The sequence below is a fragment of the Halichoerus grypus genome, chromosome 6 (genome assembly GCF_964656455.1).
Source record: "Halichoerus grypus chromosome 6, mHalGry1.hap1.1, whole genome shotgun sequence".
In the NCBI taxonomy this organism is placed as follows: domain Eukaryota; kingdom Metazoa; phylum Chordata; class Mammalia; order Carnivora; family Phocidae; genus Halichoerus; species Halichoerus grypus.
The window spans coordinates 177,039,645-177,063,213 of NC_135717.1; the positions used below are offsets into that span (position 1 = coordinate 177,039,645).

Here is a 23,569-nt window from a genome sequence, read left to right on the forward strand (position 1 = left end):
GGAGACCCGTACATAGTGCAGTGGGGTCGCAGATCTGGGGCACACCTGGAGCCCCAGAAATGCTGGCATGCCTGCCGGGGTCGGGGTGCAGTATGCGGGTAGCCGTTGTTGACCTTTAAATGCTCTGGGTAATAACAGAACTTGATACTTGTCGAACACTGAAGTGAGTTGAGTATTGTCATAACATGCAGGAATAAAGGAATACTTGATTCTTCATTAAACCCTAGAATGATCTGACTCTGAGATAAGTAATTTTAGGACAAATAAAATCAACCATCCAACCCACAAATATTTTCCATGTAGAGATGAGGAAAGTGGGCAATTGGGTGAATTCAACCCAATTAAGCAATCATATCCAAAGGCGCAGATATCTAAATTGAGCCCAAACTTACCATAGAAAGATTCTTAATAATACTGTCTCAAGTTTTGCTTAATAAATGCTTTTTGCATGAACAGAGAAGTAAACGGACAGCGAGCTAATGGCTGGTATAGAAGGTGGTAGGTGTTGCATGCTGGTCCGATGTGTAGGAGAGAGAGAACACACATCACAGGACGATCGGTGAGAACCTCAGGCAACTTCAGCGAGCAGTGGGACTTTGGACAAGCTGACATTAAACAGGAATGGACATAAAGGTCAAAGCTCAAGTCTGGACCCAATTAGAACTTGCCCGCCATGTGATGGGGCAGCGCCTCTTTTCAGCAGCTCTGGAGTCAGGGGCTCAGGAGGCTTCTGTGACTACAGGTGCAGTAGGAGCCAGCAGTCTAGACACGCATGCACACGCACACGCACACGCGTGCACACACGCACACGCACACATACACATGCACATGCACACACCCAGTGAGGGCCCGGAGGTGAATGCCATGCCCGTCTGCACAGGTGAGGGTCAACGGACACAGGGATCTCTCCTTGTTTGCAAGAATCCAGCTGGAGGAACTCCCAGAAGGTATCTTTCCACGTCCTATCAGAGCAAAGGAAGAGCAAACTCTCCTTGGACGCCATGTTGTGGCTGTAAATATGTTTTCACGTAAAGTGATGGGAGAGAAAATCTGCTGACATTTCAGGTGGGAAACCATATCCATGGCCTTTTTGTTTCGATTTTCAGCCAAAAGGGTAATGCAGGCCCACATACGGTTCTCGTCACTCTTGCACAGGATAAATAATTCCTAGCACCACGGCCAACCCCGCATGTGGGCCATGGGTTATTAGGAAGGTTCGGATTGAGACAGAGTGCACCTGTTGTAAGTCAGGCGTGGAGCTGGGCTCCCACGCTGACATCTACTGAGCAGACAAAAGCCCCGGGCCACGGAAAAGTTACGTGGCATAGTCAACACCACGTGCTAGTAAGTCGAACCATGTGACGTGGCCAATAATTGACTGCTTTGGGACCCACACAAATAACACTTTCATAGACGTTCAATGAAAAAGCAACAGAGCCAAGATCCAGGCTTAGATTTTTCTGAATGCAAAGTTTAATTCTTGATGACTAAATAATCCTTTTGGGGGGAAATGGGGATTTTTCTTCTCTTTACTTTAGCCCTTAGAGTCGTTTGGACACATTACGTTGCTGGGGCCCCGTTAATCCCTCCAGGGCCGTGGGCGTGGGATTAACAGGAGCGTGTTGTGAATGAGGACGCAGGCGCTGGGGGGGCCATGGCCCCGTGGGGGTCTGCGGCTTCCCCGGAGAAGGGGGGATCCCCACAACAGTGACTTCTCATAATCTCTGTCCCGCATATCATCACGTGTTTGCACTAACCCCACAGCTGTGTGTCACTACGCGTCTGCACATGTGAATCGGAGGTCCACAATCACACATTTAATAGTAAAGGAGGTGAGATTGTGCCCAAGCCAGTTTGGTTCTAAGAGTTCACATTCCCTGTCTGCCTTCCACGTCTTCCACTCGGCCTCCTGACTCCCAGGTCGGGCTCCCTGATGAACCCGAGACGCTCCAGCAAGAGGAGGTGAGTGTTCCCCATGGGTGATGAGCGGAAGCTCCTAGCGGCCCAAGGCTGGGCAGCATCCTCCGGACGGGTTCTGTGACTGTCAGCCAACTCCAAACACAAATCTATTATGTGCATTTCATCCATTTTAATTCCCCCAAATGCAGTCCTTCTTTCAAAAGACTCAACGACAAATGTTTTTAGCAATCATTACTAACTTCTTACATCTCCGTGATGCCACAAACCAGAGCAGAATCCAATTGCAGTGCATACTGTAATGACCTCCTTGCAAAAGAGAGAAGTGATATTCCCAAGTCTGACAAGCAATTCTGAGTGCAATATCTGTTAAGACTGTGATAATTGTTTGCACCACCTTGGGAGGAGGCATCTGCAGCCCGGGGCCGAGCCAGACATGGAGGGTGTGTTTGCGACGAGGCCCCCCACTGCTGGTTTGTAAATGATTCACAAATACGCAAACGGGGAACTCTGGGATGGGAGTCGGGGAGGACTCCTGACGGCCCTCCCCGTCCCTAGAATCCGAGGCTCTGGGGGTGGTAGGTGAAGAGTCTCGTTAGGATTGCCGGGAGCCAGGTCCCAGAGCAGCCCTGTGCAGCCCACCCCGGGAGCATCACCCAGAGCTTCTCAGCAAAGGGGTCGAAGACCCTCGTGCCTGATGTATGGAGCGCACGACACGATCCCCATCATTACCTGTGGTTGTTGCTCGTGGCGATCTTGTTATTCTCTGTTAATTTTCCTTCCATGAATGGATGACTGTCCCACTGGTACGTCAGGCCCAATGTGGGATCTCTGTTGAGAATACTTTGGTGCTCAGTACATCAAGGGCGCAGCTCATAACACACACACTGGGGCAGGCAGGGCACACCGCTGGCTTTCTCTCGACACGCTTGCTGATGAGGAGTCCACAAAGAGTCCCTGCAGACATCCAGCGGCCGCCGGCCCATCTCCCCATCTCGCTAAGGGACAATGCAGACCCCCACACAGAACCGGTCCTGACTCTGCAAAGCTCCTCAGACCAGGGCCCAGCCCACTGACCGGACCAAATGCATTCATCGCAGGAATTCAAGATGAAATGCTGCAGACGCCTTCTCGCGCCCATCCTTTATTGAAAGCAGGCTCTCGTGGGAGGGAGCGTCAACCGACGTGGTGGGGAAAGGGGACAGAGCAGGGGAGGCACAGAGAGAAAGGGGCCCAAGGGAGCCGTGGCCATGTCCTTTCCTAGAATGAAGGGGTCTCGGGTACAAAGAAGGGCCTGCTCAGAGCTTCAGGCAGAGCTGAGAAGGTGGGTTCAGGGAGCCCCAGGTCACAGTCCATGTTGTGTGGACCCTTGTTTCCATGAAGACGCTTCCACCAGAGCCCACTGCAGCCTGCCTCTCAGCCCTCTCCCCAAGGATGGCGGGCGGGGGAGTCTGGACGCAGCGTCCGTGGCCCCCACGAGGCAGTGACCTCCAAGGGACAAGGCTGAGGTCCCTGCTCCACAGGGCCTGCCCTCCTTGCTCTCCCGAGGCTCCTGGTGAGCAAGCCTTTCTCCTCCGCTCCTGGCCAGCGTTCTGCTCACATGGCAGGCTCTCCCCACACCCGGAGGGCTCTGCGAAAGCATCCCTCACAGACTCCTCGTTGGTTTAGAATCCACCAAGAGAAAGAGGTGCAGTTGGGTATCACTCCCAAACTCCAACACACTGCATATTTCCTGGGAAAACTTGGTCATGACCCTTGATAAATAGCCTGGCATTTAGAAACCAAAGTAACAAGGGGGCGGCGCATGACTCAAGGTGCAGGGAGGGCACGCGGTGGTGGCTGGGTCTGCGCTGGACACTGGCCCCCACGACGGTCAGCCCGGGTCTCCTGGCCTCCGTGCTGCTCCCACTGGCACTGTGTCCACAGCTGAGTGCCAGGAACTCGGGATCAGAGGCGAGCTGAGCACACGAGCATGTCCCGCTGCCGTTCCGGCAGAGACTCATCTCAGGCACACCGCGTCTGTCCCTTCGGTACGGACCTGCAGACAGAGCGGCATCCCCCTGGTCTTGCGTTAGAAGAAGTAATGAACAAGCTGCAGCCCTAGAGGGTGAGGAGCAGCGTGGAGGGCCACAGGCCAGCGCCCTAACCCCTCTCCTCCTTACGGGAAAAACATCTGGATCCCAGGAGGGGATGGGGCAGGGGCAACTTCTTACCGCATCCAGACTCCTGGAGTATCTCCTACAACATCTCCTACAACACAGGCTCGAGGAGGAGGTCTGTGACCCCGAAAGCCTGGCGGATGCTTCAGTGAAGGAGGGTTTGGGGGTCACAGGAGGGGCTCTTGCATCAGGGAGGTAGTTGACCGTGGATCCAAAGCCATCGACGTGCAGGCCAGGAGGCTCAGAGATGAAAGAACCTCGGGCAGCAGGTCAGGAAACTGTTGGGGCGTCCAGGTGAGCAGGGGAAGGCTTCAGCTCGGGGTGTCAGGTTCTGAAGGAAGAGAGGGACCCCCACGAGGGAAACTGGTAAGTACCAGAAAGGGACACCGCATCTGGCTTCTCCTGAAGATGGGAAAGGAAACAGGCAGTGTTTTCATTGCAAATAGGACTGAAATACTCTTACCCTGTTGCAAGAAATCAACAGAGGAAGAGAGGCAGAGACTTAATGGGACAGCGCCCAGGACACGGAGCGCCCCCAGCACGGGCGGGGGAGAGCCCCCTTCAAATGTTGGGATGTTATGATGATAGCACATGGCCTCCCGACAGGTGCAAGGGGCTCGTGGGGACAGCGGCTTCAAACCTGGGCCGCAGGTGCAGCACGATCCACATGCACGGGCCGGGAGGTGGGCGTGGGGAGCTGAAACCCACCAGTGGGGAGTCCTGCAGTCGGGGGCCACTGTTGGTGTGAGTCGGGGTCTGAACATGCGTCCTTAGGGCTCACAGCTCAGCGAGCGAGGGCGAGCACCAGATGTTCGGGGCAGTCCGTCAGGACAGCAGAGCCGCAGGGCAGAATCTCGCAGAGCCAAGGGAATGGGTTCAAGAGCAGGTGCAAAGGAAGAAGGCCTCACAGTCCAACACTTCTGCTCCCGTAAAAGGGAGGACAGAGAACTTCAACAGCAGGTTAAAAATGGGAGAGGCTCAGGCTTCCTGGCACGTGGGCAAAAGAACAACGGAGACATTTCTCAGGGTGCAGAGGAAAGACGTGACAGCAAGGGATGGTTGGGCCGCCACCAAAGAGGCCAATTCACCCAAGGTCCTGGGTGACTCAGAGGCTGGGGACAGACAGCATCTGGGAAGCGCTCCCTGAGGGGGGGAGCCCGCCGTCTCCAGGTGGGCGCGGGCTCCAGCAGCAGGGAGAAGGCAGGGTCTGTGCAGGGATCTGGCCGCAGGGGCTCTGCGGTGGAGACCAGCGTGGGACGCGGGGTCAGCGGCCTGAGCAACTCACTGTGGACCGAGCAGCAAAAGGCCACGAGGAGGGATGGGGGCCTCAGGGGCCAGGAGCTCAGGCCCGGCTGGGAAATGGCAGCTCTACCCTCTAGTTTAGCGGGACGGGGAGGGAGGCTCCTCCAGCAAGAAGTGCAGACTGAGAAGTTCATGTTGCATACTTTTACCCAAATGGACTCTGCCCATTTGTCATAGACATGGCCCATGACGTCACAGCCACCCTTGCAAGAAGGTTTATTCCAGGGGCTCAGACTCGGGCACAGCCGGACTCACTGATCAGCACTGGCCAAGCGCGGCTAAAACCAGAGCCCATTTCTCTCGCCCACGTCCAGCTGCCCGCCTGCTCTCACACACCCGTGAGCGGCCTGGCCTTCACCACGCAGCTCTCCAGTACTGAGTTCCAAGAACCCCGCTCTGCTTGGGAAACCTGCCGCGGAGGCTGGTGAGCATGGGGCCGGTGCTCGCTGTGTGTGTGTGTGTGTGTGTGTGTGTGTGTGTGTGCCCATATTTCCACTTTTCCTAAGGACAACAGTGGAAGGGGATCAGAGCCCACCCAGGGACCCCATCTTAACCCTGTTTTCAAATAAGGTCATGTCCCTCATAAGGACTCAGCACAGGTCAGCCAGGACAAGGACCCAGCCCAGGATGAAGGGGAGCCCCCAGTTGTGGAAGGGACATCTTGTTAACCAAGCAAGGCAGCTGAACCCTCTGCAGACCAGCAGGGCCCCACCGCCCAGAGACCCGCCTGGCGGGACTGAAGCCCTAGCCAGTCCAGCCGAGACAGGACGCCGCGGAGAGGCCCGTCTGGACAAGGGACGCAGCTGGGACCCTCCGGCCCACTCACTGCCTGTGCTCAGAAGCCATGACTGCGGCCCGGCCGCTCCCCAGACTCCGATTATGCAGACCCAGCGTGGCCGCCTGGCCCCACGGAGCCTCCCAGCCCTGCCCGCCGCTCTCAGAACGGGGCCTGGTGGCTTCCCCCTGTGTGGGCTTCTGCACGCCCCGGACGGCCTCTGCGGACCCGCGCTAGCCCCAGCCCCCCAAAGGCCGCTCCGAGGTTTTTAATTGAATGTATTCAGATTGTGTCCTGGAGCCCGGAGGCACTATGCTCTCCGAGGGCATGATTTTACAAATTGGAGAAAAAATAAAGCAAAATAAATGAAAGGTCTTTTGTCCTCTCCCTCGCCCCGCTTACACCTTATGACCAGACCAGTGCGAACAGGCCGTGCTCGAGCAGCCTGTGGATTTGCCGTGAGCGCCCAGAGCTGCCGCGTGGGGCCTCAGCCTCCCCGTGGCGTGCTCGCTTCCCATGCAGGAGTCAGGGCTCCCGAAGCAGGGGGCCCGGGACCCGGCACTGCTAACCCCTGCCTTCCCCCAGTCCAGGCACAGACATCAGGAGCCTGGCTCCCAGTGTAGACGGCCAGGTCTTTGGCCCAGCGCACCCACGAGAAGACACTGTGCTGCTCTACCCTCGGCAAGCTGTCCAAACAGGTCCGCCCAGCGTCCACTTCCCAGACCCTGAGGCCCGATGGCCAGACCAACCTGACAGGTCGAGGGTCTTCCCAACTGGGTCTCAAGAGGCTTGTCTTCCCTCTCAGGTTACAAAGATGGGAAATGAAAGCTCACACTTGCTTGCTGCCTGGGTGTCCAGCTTGGAGGAGGCCTGACTCCCCAGGAGCAGAGGCGGGAAGAGAGGGTGGCAGAGGGAAGGAAAGGTTTTGAGCCCCTGCGTCCATGTGTCTGTTCGTCTGTGGGGTGTGTGTCATTTTTCTCTGCCCCTAAAGGAGGGGAACCACGGGTGGGGACAGACGGGCCTTAGCTGGCGACCTCCCACATGCCCTTCCCTGGCGAGGAGTCACCTGCCCTTTTCTGACCATCTCCGGTGGCCCAGACGCCTGCCAGGCAGGCCTGGGAGGCTGTGTGTGCTCTGCCTCGCGGGGGCTCCAAGCACAGCTGGGCCTCTCAGCCCGTCCAAGGAGCCTGGAGGAGTGTGTTGGCCAAGGTGGGTTGGCAGTAGATTTCCAGAAACGGTGTGTCTGAAATGGGAGGCCCAGGGTGTCCCAGTAGGGACGTCCAGATGCTGGTGTCAGAGGTGGGGTCCGATTCCTCATCACACCCTCTCTCTGTGGTCGCTGACGTTCAACTATTAACACTCTGCTCTCAAAAACCCTCAAGGCCTCTACCAAATTTAACTATTCTGAACAGAAATATGACTATGTCACTTCCTATTTAGAAACTTAGTGATTTCCCATCACCTGCAAACCCCTTAGTTTTCACTACTCACCTGTCTCTCAAACCTCTTCCCTCATACTCACTCCCTCTGAACACACCTGCCCTCTAACCACCTTGCAGCACCTGCAAAACACCAAACGTCCCCTCCGGCTCTGCGCTTGAGCCTTTGAAGATGCTACTATTCCCTCTACCTGACGAACTCCTATTCATCCCTCAAAACCCAGATTAAACATCCTCACTACCAGTGCATCCTTTTTTGCTCTCAGCAGAGTTTACGAGTCTTACCTTCCTCTTCTCACATCCTCCATTATATCCCGACCACAGTGGGTCCCCTCCCCCTGGACCACTAGCTCTTCCACCACTGGGACAACGGCTGGTTTGTTGTCAGGCTCCCAGGGTGCTAAGCTCAGTGCCTTCCCCGTGGCAAGTGCTCAGGTGCTCTCTGTTGAATGAATGCGTGGTCCTCTGATCTCACAAACATCGTTGCAGAGAATACACTCTGAGTCAGGGACACACATAGGGTTGCTCACCATCTGTTTAATTAAGAGGGCCTGCTCGGAGCACCACACTGCAAAGCCTGGTGGGCAAGAATTTGGGCTCGGAGGCACGGAGCACAGAGACAGAGTGGTGAGCTTCCACAGAGAACAGACTGTCCAGGGACGATGTTCCACCCTGGTTGAGGCTCGCCCCAGACTCGCTCTGGAAGCCGATGGGTAATGCAGAGGGAGCAGCAAGGGAGGGGGCACCTGGGAGGCTGCCAGGGAGAGTGCCCATCAAATCCTCAAGCCAATGGCCTCATGACATCTCTAGAGCTCTGTCCAGGAAGAATTAGCACCGTGTGCCCAGCACCTTCCCGGGCACGCGGTATCTACCCGAAGCAAGTTGGCGTGGCTCTCCTTCTGGCTTCCCAGGACATGGACCATCTGCCTTGTTCATGGAAACAGTTGATGGGCAGCCTTTTCTGAGACCCAGGCCTTGAGTGGGGTGAGGACTCACGTGGGGATGCTAGATGCTGAGCCCGTTGCATGTGCTGGTGGAAAGAACGAGGTAACTTTCTTAAGAGGACCCCCACGTGTTTGGACTGTGGGCTTTGCTATTTTCGGCTTTGCCTTTAAGCAGAGTGAAGGATAAACTTGAGTCTTGATTGTCTGCATCCCAGTGGTTTCTTCTTTATGTTGAAACCACGGGCGTGCGTGTACTTGGCGGCGCCCCTCTCCTGCTCCATGCAACTCCATGGGAGTCTGCCACTCGCCGGGGCAGTACGCTGCATGAATATTTTAGCGGGCTGAGTGCGTGGGTAGGAAAACGAGGCTCCTACCGACTCTGACAAAGTGGACCGGATCCCAAGTGAAGGGGTGACACACAGCACCATTGTTCTCCTCTTTGACAAGTAAGAGATACTGTGAGCCTCGGAGCTTTATTAGAACACAGGGAAGGAAATTAGCTCCATCCCACCTGTCACGGGCAGATGATGAAGTGCCTCCTCCAGTCTCCTCTGTGAAGTCCTGCAATGGGGCTGCTTTTAACCACATTCTCTCCCAAGCATGAGGCAGGGATGAACGAGAACGAGAATGGAAGTGACAAAGGTGGGGGGGGGGCGGGAAATCTACCTGCACATCACACACCACGGCGAGGAGGGATCCCACCCCCATGGCAACCCTGGGTGCGTCTCTGGGGTCGGGGTCCTTATCCACACTGTGCATAGGACGCTGCAGACAAGGTGCTGAAGTTAATGGATTGAGAGCGCAGAGGACAGAGCACGGGGTCCGTAAGAACCAAAGCGTTCTTCCCTAGCCTCACGAACAGTCGTGTTCCTTGTGACGTTAAAATGACACCCAAACAAAAACACGCATGTGCATGTTCATGGTGGCCCTATTCTCAACATCCCAAAGGTGGAGACAACCCAGATGTTCATCAGATGACGAACAGAAGGATAAAACACGTGTTCTCCATACAACGGAATGTTGTGGCTCCGACAGGGGCTGCCACGTGGGGAACCTTGAAAACATGGTGCTCGGTGAAAGGACCCAGTCACAAAACACCGCGTATCCTATGATTGCACCAATAAGCAGCGTTCAGAGGAGGCAAATCCATAGAGACAGAAAGTGGGTTCGTGCCCGCCAGCGGCTGGGGGAGCAGAGAATGGCCACCAAAGGGTCGGAACGGGTTTCTGTCTGGGGTGATAAACGTGGAAGCAGACAACGGTGACAGTTGTGCGACATCACGACGGCACTACCTGTCGCTGCTTGTACATGTCCTGTTGTGTGTATTCTACCACAGCAAAAACGATACCTGCACCTCAGTGTCCGCGCATGGATGAATGAATAAAGAAGACATGGTGTATCACTCAGCCATAAAATAGAACAAGATCTTGCCATTTACAACAACACGGGTGGACCTCGAGGGCATTATGCTAAGCAAAATAAGTCAGAGAAAGACAAATACCGAACGATCTCACTTATGAGAGGAATCCAAAAAAAAAGCAAGTTCGCAGACAGAGAACAGACTAGTGGTGGCAGAGGTGGTGATGGGGGTAAGCAGAACGGCAAAGGGGCTCACAAAGTACAAGCCGGTAGTTATAAAATAACCGCGTCACGGGGAAGTGATGTGTGGCACCATGGTGACTATGGTTGGTAACACTGTGCTGTGGATTTGAAAGTTGTCATCACAAGAAAAAAAGTTCTGTAACTATGTATGGTGACAGGTGTTAATTAGATTCATCGTGGTGCTCATCCTGCAGTGTATACAAACATGAAAGTGTGCCATTGTACCCCTAAATAATAAAATATTCGATGTCAATTGTACCTCAATAAAAATAAATAATAAATAAAAGTGATAATTAATACATGCATATTATTTGTTGAGCTCATACACATCAGGCTCCGAGCTAAATGCTGTCATGCTTTCTCTCACTTTTTTTTGTACCCTACTGAGATCCCATCTTTGTTTCATAAACGAAGACACAGGCAGTGAAGCTCGGAAGGAAATGGACCCTGGATTCTAGCCCAGGTCTATGCAACGCCCAAGTCCACAGTGTTACCCATTAGGGGATGTCTTTCAGTCCTGACAACAGAAGGGCTTCATGGTCAACTAGGTTGGGGAACCCTTCATTGCACAGGTTAGTCTGATTGACACAGGGCATTTTAGAGCCTTAGAAATGCTAGTGAGCATTTTGAATCTCCAAGGACCCAAGCACTGTTTTTCCAAATGCATTCAGACAAGTAATGTTGCTTTTCAGTCCACTTGTTACTATGGGAAGGACTTTGGCAAACACTGGTCTCAGCCCCTTTTGCTCAAATGTACCATGGTAAGAGAGGACAGACCTCTAGTCCAAGGTGACAACTAATAGAAAGGAGCAAGCACTCAATCAGGAGGGGGGTGTGGAGAAGACAGAGACAAAGGACACCCAGGGAGCCACATCAAGTTATTCAAGGCCAAAAAGCTAGAGAGATAATGCAGTGAAAGAGGCAGATAATAGCAGGTACATTCCATCATTGAATGAAACCTTGGAGGCTGTCTAGTCCAACAATATCCATCCACCCATCCAAGCACCCACCCACCTATCCACCCATCTACCCACCCACCCACTCATTGATCCATCCATCCATCCACTTATTCATTCATTTATCCATCTATCTATATATTCATTCATCCACCCACCTACTTATCCATACATCCAACCATCCATCCATCCATCCATCCATCCATCCATCCATCCATCCATACACCTATCCATCCACCTATCCACTCACCCATCCATCCATCCATCCACTCACCCAGCTATCCATCCATCCAGCCATCCAATCATCAAACCAGCCATCCATCCATCCATCTGTCCATCCATACACACACGCATCCATCCACCTACCTATCCATCTGTTCATTCAGAACATGTTATTTGAGGGCCTCCAATGCATGTTTCATAGAATAATTGGGGTTTTAATAGTGAAAAAAGAAATTATTTCCTTCTACAAGGAAAGACAGACAAAAATAAACAAACACATGTATAATATATTGGAGGTATCCAAACTGTGAAGAAAAAAACAGTGGTAGGAACAGGAAAGTGATGAGGAACCCCCCCCCTTTAATCAGCCATTCCCAATGGAAACCCCTCTTGATTGAAAGTCTTCCTTAATGGAACCAGAATCAGCCTACTCTAGGTTTTGGCCCTTGGTGCTAACTTTGCTCTCTGAGAAGCTCCTCTCCCTTGGGCCAGGTATCCAGGAGTCTGATCAGGTCCTCAGTGAGCCTTCTATGGCCTGCATGAGGTTCATGGCCTCTGTTCTCCCTGACTGCTAAGCACTCACTCCGTGTTCAATCTGTGTTCACTGGATGCCTCCTGTGACCAGACCCTGTGTGAACAGTTCACTCTACAAAGTTGAGTGAGACAGAGATCTTGGTTTTGAGTTGTTCAGAGTATCAGGAGAGGGAGAAATAATTACAACATAATGTATAATGGACATATGTAGAAGTGCTCTACTCAAGACTCCGTCACCACAGCAGCTTCCAACTGGCCTCCCTCACTCCAGTTGGGCCTTCCCAAACCATCCTGTCCAGTGGAGGATCCAGAAGGTTCTTTTTAGAACATGAGCCAACAGATGAGCACATCATTGGTGTGTTTGGGTGGAGGGAGAAGAAAGTAAGTAAATTATGACAGATCTACTTGATGGGCTATTAGACAGCATTTAAAGTCATTGTGAAAAGTTCCATGTAATAAAACAAAAAGTGCTTTTCATATAACATGGAGTACAAACTTGAATTGCCAAATTGAGTGTGTACAGTAGCATGGCTGTGTGAGGTCTACTTGTGGAAGGACCGAGGCTCCTTTACACAAGTTCAGGGTGCAGCGACACCCGACAAGCCCGTGTTCGGAGCGGCGTCACAGGTGCAGCCCCTTGAAGACACCAGGGAAACCCGGGGCACAGCGTGGCTTCTCAAGTTGGAGAAAACTCAGGTTTTCCCCAAAGATAACCCAAACGGTCAAAGCACATGGGGACCAGATGCCATTTGCAAACTCGCCAGGTAAGGGCTGGGGCTGGGCTGGACCTCCCGGCAGGCGCAGGTCTGTCAGCTGAGGTCAGGAAGACCGATAGGGAGAGGCAGGTGCCTTCCAGGCTTCCGCTGTGTAGAATGGTCACTTCCTCCTTCAAGCGGGTCGTGGGTCCCACTCAGGGTCCTGTGTGCTCAGAAGTCCATGTGTTCTGGAAGGGCTAGCCATGGAGTGTATGAGTCTCCATGCACCAAGATGCTGCTCCCCAGGGGCCAACACAGCACAGAGGACCCTGCTTTGACCACAGGAACTGCTCCAATCGAGGGGGCATGAAGTAGAAATGAAGCAAAGCAAGGGAAAAAGGATATGCGTCCAGCCCTGTCTGACTCTTGAGCCAAGCAGATGATTCCTTGTCTCTGAAGAGCCTTTGCCATGGATGGGGTGGGGCTGGGGGTTCCAAGAAACAAGAGACAGACCCCTCTCACCAACAAACTCACAGCCTAATTAAGATGGCAACAATGACAGTAAGCAAGCCGGTCGCTCTGTGTTGTTGACTAGCACAGACCCCTGTGCTGTGAGTCCGAGGAGATGGCAGATTCAGGCAGGATCACTCTGGGAAGACCTCAGAGGAACATCACTTGACTTGGAATTTCAAGAGACCTTCACCAGCAGAGGATGAGGCAGGTGCATACAGGGCAGGCGTGGAGAACCTAGGCAAGAGAGCCAGCCCTGGGCAGGGAGGTCACATGCCCCTGGGCGCTGGAAGATGCCAGGAAGGGGTGGGGGAGGTGCCTGAGGACAAGGTCAGGGCAAAGGTCATGTTAGGGGGCAGGTTCTAGTGTGGGAGGCTTGCGGGTGAGAAAACTAACCCGGGCATGTACCTCCCAGGTGTGGCTGCCCCCCTTTCTCCACTGAGATGTGCAGTGAGGTGTGAGCATGCACATACACACTCACATATATGTACACACTCAAACACACACGCACGCACACACACCCAGATACACTCACCTATACACATGAATTCGCATGCGTGTACACATCTGCAAACATACACATACACTCACACAAACTCGCGTGCACATACATCCATTTGTGCTCACACACATACACCCTCACACATATCCACAGATATGCACACACACACATGCACATGCTGAACCGCAGGCTGCCAAGGAGAAGGGCACCTGCCTGTCGGTGTGGGCCATGGAAGCAGGTGCGCCTGGAGTCAGGAGGCCCCCGAACATTGCACACGTCTGCCCCGTCCCTGGCGCCCTGATGCACGAGCCGTGGTTGAAGACTGTGCTCTCGAGAGCTGCGGCGGGGCGGGGGGAGCCGTGCAGGCACGGGACTTGTGTGTGCGCCCTGCAGCCCGCAGTCAGGACTCAAGAGCCCGCGCCTGACTATGGCGCGCACATCATTACCTATGTGACTGGCTCAGGGGACAGACAGCCTCTGACATCTGGGGGCTGAAAATGCAAGTGGGCGAAGGAGCGGATGCCCACACTTTAGCTTGCCCCTGTTTCATAGTGAGCCTGACCTCAGAGAGCTGCTAAGGAAGTTGCCTGATCTGTGAGGCGAGAGAGGGAGGGGTTAGTTGGGGGAGACAGGAAAAGGAGGGGAGCATCTTTTTCCGTGGCTCTGGCCCTAGCCCCTGCCCCCCACCCCCTGGGCCTGGACCCCGGGACCCCAGCGTCCAGCTCAGCCTGGCCCTGCCTCCCTCCTGGCCAGGCTCACTCTCAATCAGTGCAGTCAGTTACATGAGCTAAGCGACCAGGCTTCTCTCTCTTTCAACAGCTGAAGCCCAGCGCTGGGGTTGGGGGGTGGGGGAAGCTCACCAAAGGGTAGCAGAATCCAGCCCAAAATGGAGCATGAGATCATCCGGGATCCACCCCCGAGTTTGTCCTGGGAGAGGAGAAGGTTCTGGAACAGGCCGCAGGAGGTTGCTGTGGACCAGGCTCCTTGGCCTGGTGGCAGCATCATCCCTGCCCAAGCAGAGTGGGGTGGGCAGACCCCAGCTGGCCCCCTCTGAAAGCAACTGCCCGACTCTCAGGCCAGCCTGGACACGGAGCTCCTTCCCCAGGGGCCTCCTGCCCAGGGCCGGGCGCCCAGGGATTATCCTGCTTGCAAAGGGCCTCACGGGTGTTGGTGGCTTTGGCAGTTACTGAAAAGAAAGCATGGTTACTATTCATGTCTTGTGTTGAGAAATCTCTATAAAGTTTTACAGCCGCAAATGTAAAAGGGGATTTTATCAGCTCAACATTCTTCCCCACTTTCCCGCCCCCACCCAGAACCTCGCCTTTTGTCTCCTGCCTTCCAAGAGTGGGGGGTCTTCAGACAGCTGCCGCTGTGCCCCAGGGAAGTGTGGATGCACCTGCAGGGAATGGGGAGCCATTCTGGGAATCCCGTCCTGGGAAGCCCACCTGAACCCATGTGGTCTTGTCTTTCATTCTGTTCCAGCCCCGCAAATGATGCAAGCTCCCTCCAGCTTCATTCATGTGCTGGACAAATGTACTTGGAAGGCCAGGTGCTCAGAACACAGACGTGAGCAAGGCAGACATTTATTTTCTGCACGAAAATAGAAAAATACAATAAGAACGCAAGCAAATGCATATACAGTGAGAGGTCTGGCTCAAGAGGGCCCCGTGCTGGGCTTAATGCTCGGCTGTGCCCTCTTGAGAGGTGTCGTAAACGTGAACATGCTCTCCTCTTGCATGAGGCCTGACGGGGGAAGAGCAGGGTAAGGGCAGTGAGTCTGGGCTGGTGAGGATGGTGGCACTCCACATGGGGTGGCGGGGAAGCAGCGCTGAGGAAGGAGGTCCCGGCAGAGGGCCAGCCAGCATGCATGTCAAGACCAAAAGAGTTTGCAGGGTTTGAGGAGAAGCAGAAGCAGAAAGGCCACATGGCTGGAACAGGGCCATCCAGCGGGTGAGCACATGGGGGCCCAGGAAGAAGGACCAGAGAGGCCCAGGACTCGCCAACCAGGGGCAGGGGCCTGGGTTTTAGTTTAGAAACAGGGGAAGCTTGGAGGTGTGGAGCAGGGTGAACAGCATGATCTGATCTTTTACAGATCGCCCTGGCTGCAGAGCAGGATATAGAGTGGGAGGGCGGGAGGAGCCGGGAGCTGGGCACTCGCCAGCAAGCTCTGCAGGTTGGAGACTGTGCGGCTCTGAATGTGTGGGCGCAGAGCAGGAGGCATGAGGCGTTAGGGAAGGGAACCCACACGAGGCCTGCTGACTGCACCGTCACCACTCAGATCAAAGTCACAACTCTCGGCCAGTATGCGTCCTTCCCCTCATGCCCACGTGCCGTCCACCTGCGGAGCCGGGGTGGCCGACCTTGCTGAGCCATCCTGACTCTTCCACTTTCCATTACACGCATTAGGTCACATACAGAGGCAGCCAGGACAGACCCTACAGCCTTGAATTAGGGCTGGTGTGTGGCTCAGCTGAGGAATCACTGGGACAGAATTATGCCTACAGAAAGTCTCACCACAAGGCCATATTGTAATCTGCCTTTGCAATGCCTTTTGCTACTTGTGCTGCATTGGGCCAGGAAGGAAGGAGAGTGGAAGGCAGGTTTCCAGCAAGGAACCCTGGGCCAGTGGTGAGCATCTCTCTCCTCCTACCAGGGGGCTGTAGTGAAGCACCTGCCAGGCTGGTGGGATCCCATTGGAAAAATACACTGAGAGACTTCCAGCTTCATCTCCAACATGAAAAGAGCTTAAAGGTCATCACTCCTGTCTTCACAATATGAAAATAAAATGAGCAAGCTGAAAATCAGCCACTTAGGTCTATCAGAGAATTGAGGTCCCAAGGCAAACTGCCACCTTGACAACCAGAGAGACAGACGGGGGATGCAGAGAATCACAGCTGATATCAGCTTACTGGGAGCAGGAGCTTTGGGGTCAGGAACCGGTAGGACACTCACACAAGAGTGGATGAATGTCTGGAGGCTGCGTGTGGAGGGTTAAAAACTCATGGGGGCCCAGGCTTTTGTAGACGTTCTCCCAGCTGGGTCTCAGGGTGAAGATCCAAACATGGGAGAAAAATGGTGCACCAGGGATGGTTGGGGGAAGGGGGAGCAACCAGATATGCCTGGGCGGTTCTATTCTCAGTAACAAAGACTACCTGTCTTCAAGGGAAACTACTTTCCCAGAGCCTTACCTGACCTCTAGCACTCTTGTCTCAGCAAGAGGAGAATAAACAGATTAAAAAAAAAAAAACGCTTCTGAAAGTCACAGCTCAAGAACTCAGGCCCACAAAAAAATAAATAAAATCAAATATGGGGCTCCTGCATGGCTCAGTCAGTTAAGCATCTGCCTTCAGCTCAGGTCATGATCTCGGGGTCCTGGGATCAAGCCCTGTTTAGGGCTTCCTGCTCAGTGGGGAGTCTGCTTCTCCTTCTCCCTCTGCCCCTCTCCAGCCCTGCTTGTGCTCTCTCTCTCAAATATATAAATAAAGTCTTTTTTAAAAAATAAAAAAATAATAAATGTAATCATAAAACAGTGAAACACTTGCCATACCTAACCCCTCACCACCCACCAGGCTCCAGTATGATGGCAGGAGGTTACAAATGAAAGAGTTGCAAAATACAGACTCTATTTAAGAAGGAGGTGTTAGGGAAACCCAGAGGCAACTGGAGAGGGGAGGGGGCAGCAAAAAAGGAGGAGAACTGGAAGCTCTGGCACATCAGCAACCACTGAATGCAGCCCCGCTCTCCAACAGAGCAACCTGAAACCTACACTAAAAGCCTGATTTCCTGAGTTCCTATTACCAGATATGCCATTTCCAGCTTTCAAGAAAAATACTAAAAGGCATGCCAAAAGGCAAACAGAACCACAGTCTGAAGAGACAAAGCAGACTCAGACATGGGACAGATGCTGGAATTATCAGCCTGGGAATTTAACACATCTATGATTAATAGGCTAAGGGCTCAACGGGAAAGAAGACAATATTCAAGAACAGATGGGTAATTTAATGACAGAGATGAAAACTCTAAGAAAAAAATCAAAGGGAAATTACATAAGTCAAAAAACATTTTAACAGAAATGAAGAAATGCCTTTGATAGGCTATCAAAGTAGACTATACATAGCCAAAAAAAAAAAAGAAAAGAAAAGAATCAGTGATCTTGAAGATACATCATTAAGAACTTGCAAAATGAAAAAAAAAAAGAGGAAAAAAAATATGACCAACGTGGAACAAAATATCCAAGAACTGCAGAATAATGACAAAAGGAGTTGCATATGTGTGATGGAATACCAGAAAGATAAGAGATGGAAAGGCTAGGGAATATGCAATATTTGAGGTAATTATGGATAAGAATTTCCCAAAATTAATCACAGAAACCAAACCACAGATCCCAGAAGCTCAGAAAGCACCAAGCATAATAAGTACCAAAACTACACATAGGCTTATTATATTCATCCTACAGGAAACCATAGACAAAGAGAAAACCTTGAAAGAAACCAAAGGAAAAAGTGTACTCTTCAAGGAACAAGAATTACAATAGACTCCTCACCAGAAACCATGAAAGTAAGAAGAGAATGGAGTCAAATATTTAAAGAGTTGAAAGCAAAATGCACTAATCTAGGTGCCTGTATTCAGCACAGTTATCCTTCAAAAGTAAAGGAGAAATACTTTCTCAGACAAATAAAAACTGAGAACATTTGCCAACAGAAGACCTGCTCTTCAAGAAATGGTAAAAGACATTCTTCAAAGAGAAGGAAGGGGCGCCTGGGTGGCTCAGTCGTTAAGCGTCTGCCTTCGGCTCAGGTCATGATCCCAGGGTCCTGGGATCGAGCCCCGCATCGGGCTCCCTGCTCAGCGGGAAGCCTGCTTCTCCCTCTCCCACTCCCCCTGCTTGTGTTCCCTCTCTCGCTGTGTCTCTCTCTGTCAAATAAATAAAAAATCTTTAAAAAAAAAAAAAAAGAGAGAAGGAAAATTACATAGATCAAAAACTCAGATCTACAGAAAGAAATGAAGAGCATCAGAGAAAGAAAAAAAGAAGTCAAGTAAAATATCTTAATTTGCTTATTCTTAATTTGTCTAATAGATAATTGTTCAAAGTAGTAATAGCTATAATGTATTGGGTGATTATAATATATGAATAAGTGAAAGGAATGGCAGCAATGTTATAAGGAGCAGAAGGGAAAGATCCAGAATACTCTGCTATAAGTACACCCCCTGTGAACGGATTACATAGTATCATTTGAAGGTAGACTTAGATCAGTTTTGAATGCATATTGCAAAGTCTAGGGAAACCACTAAGTTTAAATATATATTTATATAATTATAAATATTAAATATAATTATAAATATAAAATGTTTATATAATTATATATATAATTGTATACTAACAGAGGACAAAAAATGGAATAATAAGATACTCAATTAAAACCAGAGAAGGCAGAAAAAGAGAGGAAAGTTTTTTAATGGAAGTAACTGACAAGTGTAATGAATAGAAAACAGTTACAAACATGGTAAATAGTAATCCAGCTATACCTATAATTACTTTAAAGGTGAATGGTCTGAATACACCAAATAAAAGGCAATTACTGTCAGAGTGGATGAAAAAGAAATTATATATTATGCATAAGAAACCCGTTTTCAATACAAAGACACAGATATATTGAGTCAAGGGATAGAGAAAGATATACCACGCTTATACTGATCAAAAGAAAGCTTAAGTGGCTTTATTAATTTCAGACAAAGCAGACTTCAAAATAGGGAAAATTATCAGGAATAAAGAGAAGCCTTACATCATGATAAAGGAATCAATAATGCACAGATATACAAGAATCTTTAACGTGCACACACCCAACAAAAGTGTCAAAATATGTGGGGCAAATAACAGAGAACTACAAGGAGAAATGGACAAATCCACTATTGGAGTTGAAGATTTCAACACCCCCCATCAGGAATTGAGAGATCCAGCAGACACAAAATCAGTAAGGACATAGTTGAACTGAACAACACTATCAATCAGCTGGATATAATTGACACTTAGAGAATGCTTCACTCAACAACAGCAGAATACATATTCTTCCCAAGCTCACATGGGACATTTACCAAAATAGACATTCTCGGCCATAAAACACACCTTAACAAATTTAAAAGAATATAAATCACAGAAAGTATTCTTGCATACCACAACAGAATTAAACTTGAAATTAATAACAGAAAATGAGTTGGGAAATCTCAAAATACTTGTAAACAACACACTGCTAAATAACACATGGGCCCAAAAAGAAAATCTCAAGAGAACTTTTAAAATATATTTAGTTAAATGAAAATGAAAGCACAATCTATCAAAATTTGTAGGATGTATTAAGAACAATGCTTAGAGGGAAATCTATAGTATTGAGTGCATCTATCAGAAAAGAATAAAGATGGAAAATCAATATTCTACCTTAAGGAACTCTTAAAAGAAGAGCAAGTTAAAGTAAGCAGAAGAAAATAAATAATAAAAATTGGAGTAGAAATGAAAATAGGAAATCAATAGAGACCAATGAAACTAAAAGCTGGTTCTTCAAAAAGATCAATAAATGTGATAAAATTCTAGTTAGCTAAGCAAGAAATAACTATAGACACATCAGAAATCAAAACATGATCACTATTGATTCCACAGACATTAAAAAGATAATACCAGATCAAAAACCAATGATGTATTGTATGGTGACTAACATAACATAATAAAATTTTTAAAAAAAGATAATAAAGGAATATATGAACAACTCTGCCCAACAATAGTTATCAGATCTAGTCTGTCACCACTTCTATTCAACGTTGTCAAAGAAGTCCTAGCTAATACAATAAGACAAGAAAAAAGAGCTATACAGATAGGGAAAAAAGAAATAAAATGGTCCTTGTTTACAGATGATATAATTGTCTTGCAGAAAATTCTAAAGAAATACACACACACACACACACCACATCTTGGAAGTAATAAGTTATAAAGCAAGGTTGCAGAGAATACAAGGTCAGTATACAACAGTCAATTGCTTTCCTACGTATGAGCAATAAACAATTGAAATTAAAAACACAATATCATTTACACTAGCACCAAAAAATTAAATACTTATATATAAATTTAACAAAATCTGTACAGGATTTACATTAGGAAACTAACAAAATTGATGAAAAGAGTCAAAGAAGATCAAAATAAATGGAGACAGGTTTCATCTTCATGGATAGGAGGATCCAATATCGTTAAGATGGCAATTCCTTTCAACCTGATCTATAAAGTCAAGGCAACCACAATCAAAATTCTACCATGTTATTTTGTGGATATGGACAAACTGATTCTAAATTTTATAAGGAAAAACAAAGATCCAGAATAGCCAACATAATACCTTAGAAGAACAAAGTGGGAAGACTGACACTACCTGACTTCAAGACTTACTATAAAGCTGCAGTAATCAAGAAAGCATGGTATTAGATAAGAATTTAAAAAAATAGATTGGGGCACCTGGGTGGCTCAGCTGGCTGAGTGTCTGACTCTTAATTTTGGCTCAGGTGATGATCTCAAGCCCATGTTGGGCTCTATGCTGGGCATAAAGCCTGCTTGGGATTTTCTCTCTCCCTCTCCCTCTCCCTCTGCCCCTCCCCTGCTGTTTGTGTACTCTCTCTCTCTCAAAAAAAAAAAAAAAAAAAAATCAATGAAACCGAAACAAAGCCCAGAAACAGACCCACACAAATATAAGCAATTGATCTTTTCAAATGAGCAAAGGCAATTCAAAGGAAAATACTCTTTTCAACAAATAATGTTGAGCAATTGCATCCTACACAGAAGAAAAATAAATTTGGACACAAACCTTATTTCATTCACACACACACACACACAAACCTGACTCAAAATGGATCACGAACCTAATTTTAAAACACAATACTATAAAATTTCTTAAAAAATAACATAAGAGAAAATCTAGGTGACCTGGGTTTGGAGACGGCTGTTTAGATATCAAAAACATGATCCATGAAAGACTTGATAAGTTGGATTTCATTGAAATTAAAATTTTCTACTCTGCCAAAGATACTGTTAAAAGAATGAAGACAAGCCACAGACTGGGAAACAGTTGTTGCAAAATACATATGTGATAAAGTACTCATATCTAAAATACACAAAGAAGTTGTTAACATTAAATTTCTCAGAATTATTAAAACAACAATAAAAAACAAACAACCCAGTTTTTAAAAATGAATAAAAGATCTGAACAGAAACCTCGCCAAAGAAGATATACAGGCAGCAAATAAACATTTAAAGATATTTTCAACATTGTATATCAAAAGATTGCAAACTAAAACAACAAGATACCACCAGGCACCTCTTAGAATGGCTAAAATCCACAACAGTGACAAACTAAATGCACACTAAACTACAAGACCTCTCATTCATTGATGGTGTGGGAATGCAGAATAGTGCAGCCTCCTTGGAAGACAGTTAGGCAGTTTCTTACAAAACTAAACATACTCTTCCCAAGAGACCAGTAATTGTGCTCTTAGGTCTTTACCCAACTGATTGGAAAACATGTCTATAGCAACAGCAATAAAACAACAACAACAACAACAATAAAACTTAACAAATGCTTAATGTGGTTTTATTCACAATTTCCAATTGCCAAAAAAACAGAAGCAACTAAGATGCTCTTCAATAGACGAAGGGATAAACAAACTGTAATACAGCCATACATTGGAACACTACTCAGCAATTAAAAACAAATGAGCAGTCAAGCCATGAAAGGACATTGAAGAGCACTAAATGTACATTGCTAAGTGAAGGTAGCCACTCTGAAAAGGCTCCATAATATATTATTTCAATTATATGGCATTCTAGGAAAGGCAAAGCTATGGAGGCAGTAAAAGTTTAGCAATTGCCTAAAGTTGCAAGGGTAGAGGGAGTGATGTGTAGGTGAAGGACAGGGGGTTTGCAGGGTGGAGAAAGTATCCTGAAGAAAAGTGTAATGGTGGGTGCACGATATTATGCATGTGTTAAAACTCAGAGAACTTTACAACACAAAGAGTGAACCAAAGTGTAAACTATGGACTTTAGTTAATAATAATATATCAATATTGGTTCATTAATTTTAACAAAGGTACCACACTAATGCAAGATGTTAATAATAGAAGAAAGTGTATGGGGATGGAGCCATAAGGGAACTCTATGTGCTATCTGTTCAATTTTTCTGTAAATGTAAAACTGTTCTAAAAATTAAGTCTATTAATTAAAAATGTGTATACTGAGAAACTGTCAGGTTTATGTAGATGAAACAATTAAGCAGACACAGCCACTGCTTTTAACGACTCACTGCCTGGTAGAAAAGACAGCAACATAAGTCAGCAATTATGGAGTGTGGACAGATGCAAAACAGGAAGTATAGGAGATGGGGGCACCAAGGATAAAACAATTAGCTCTGTGGGGAAAAGGAGGTCAGTGAAAGACTTCTGTAAGCTATAAAGGGCTATAAAATACAAATCTGTTATTATTATGGTGGTTGTTATTATTCTTACGGCATTGCATTTACTTTCTCAGACAAACAAAATGGAGAGAATTCATCACCAGCAGACCTGCTCTGCAAGAAAGGTTTAAAAAATGTTTTTCAAAGAGAAGGTAAATGACATAGGTCATAAACATGGATCTACATAAAAAAGGAAGAGTAACAGAGAAGAGATAAATGATGGTAAAAGTCTTTTATTTTTTTATTCTTAATGGATCTAAAAGATAACCAATTTCTTGAAATAATAACAATGTATTGGGTGATAATAGCATATGGATAGTTAAAATAAATGATAGCAGTGCCATAGTGATGGGAGGGAGAAAGTGGTACTCTAAGCACACTGTATGCAAAGTAGTATAGTATTACTGGAGATGGACTTCAAATATTTAGCTATATATTAAAAGCTCCAGGACAACCACTAAAAAGAATATAACTGCTTTGCTAAGAAATGAGATGAAATTCAATCATATAAAATGTCCAGTTAAAACCATAGT

The 23,569-nt window shown here is 48.5% G+C and overlaps 1 long non-coding RNA gene across 6 annotated transcripts in view; it reads right to left on the reverse strand.

The window, feature by feature from the left end:
• Positions 1-1,455: 1,455 nt before the first annotated feature.
• LOC144382427 (uncharacterized) overlaps positions 1,456-23,569 on the reverse strand; it is a 31,972-nt gene continuing 9,858 nt past the window's right edge. For 3 of the 6 annotated variants that reach the window (XR_013449384.1, XR_013449383.1, XR_013449385.1), the window contains one exon: positions 1,456-4,407. This is a non-coding gene — a long non-coding RNA (uncharacterized LOC144382427). Of the gene's footprint in view, positions 4,479-14,417; positions 14,744-23,569 lie in introns of all 6 variants that reach the window. The other 3 variants (XR_013449382.1, XR_013449388.1, XR_013449386.1) reach the window with 2 other exon arrangements.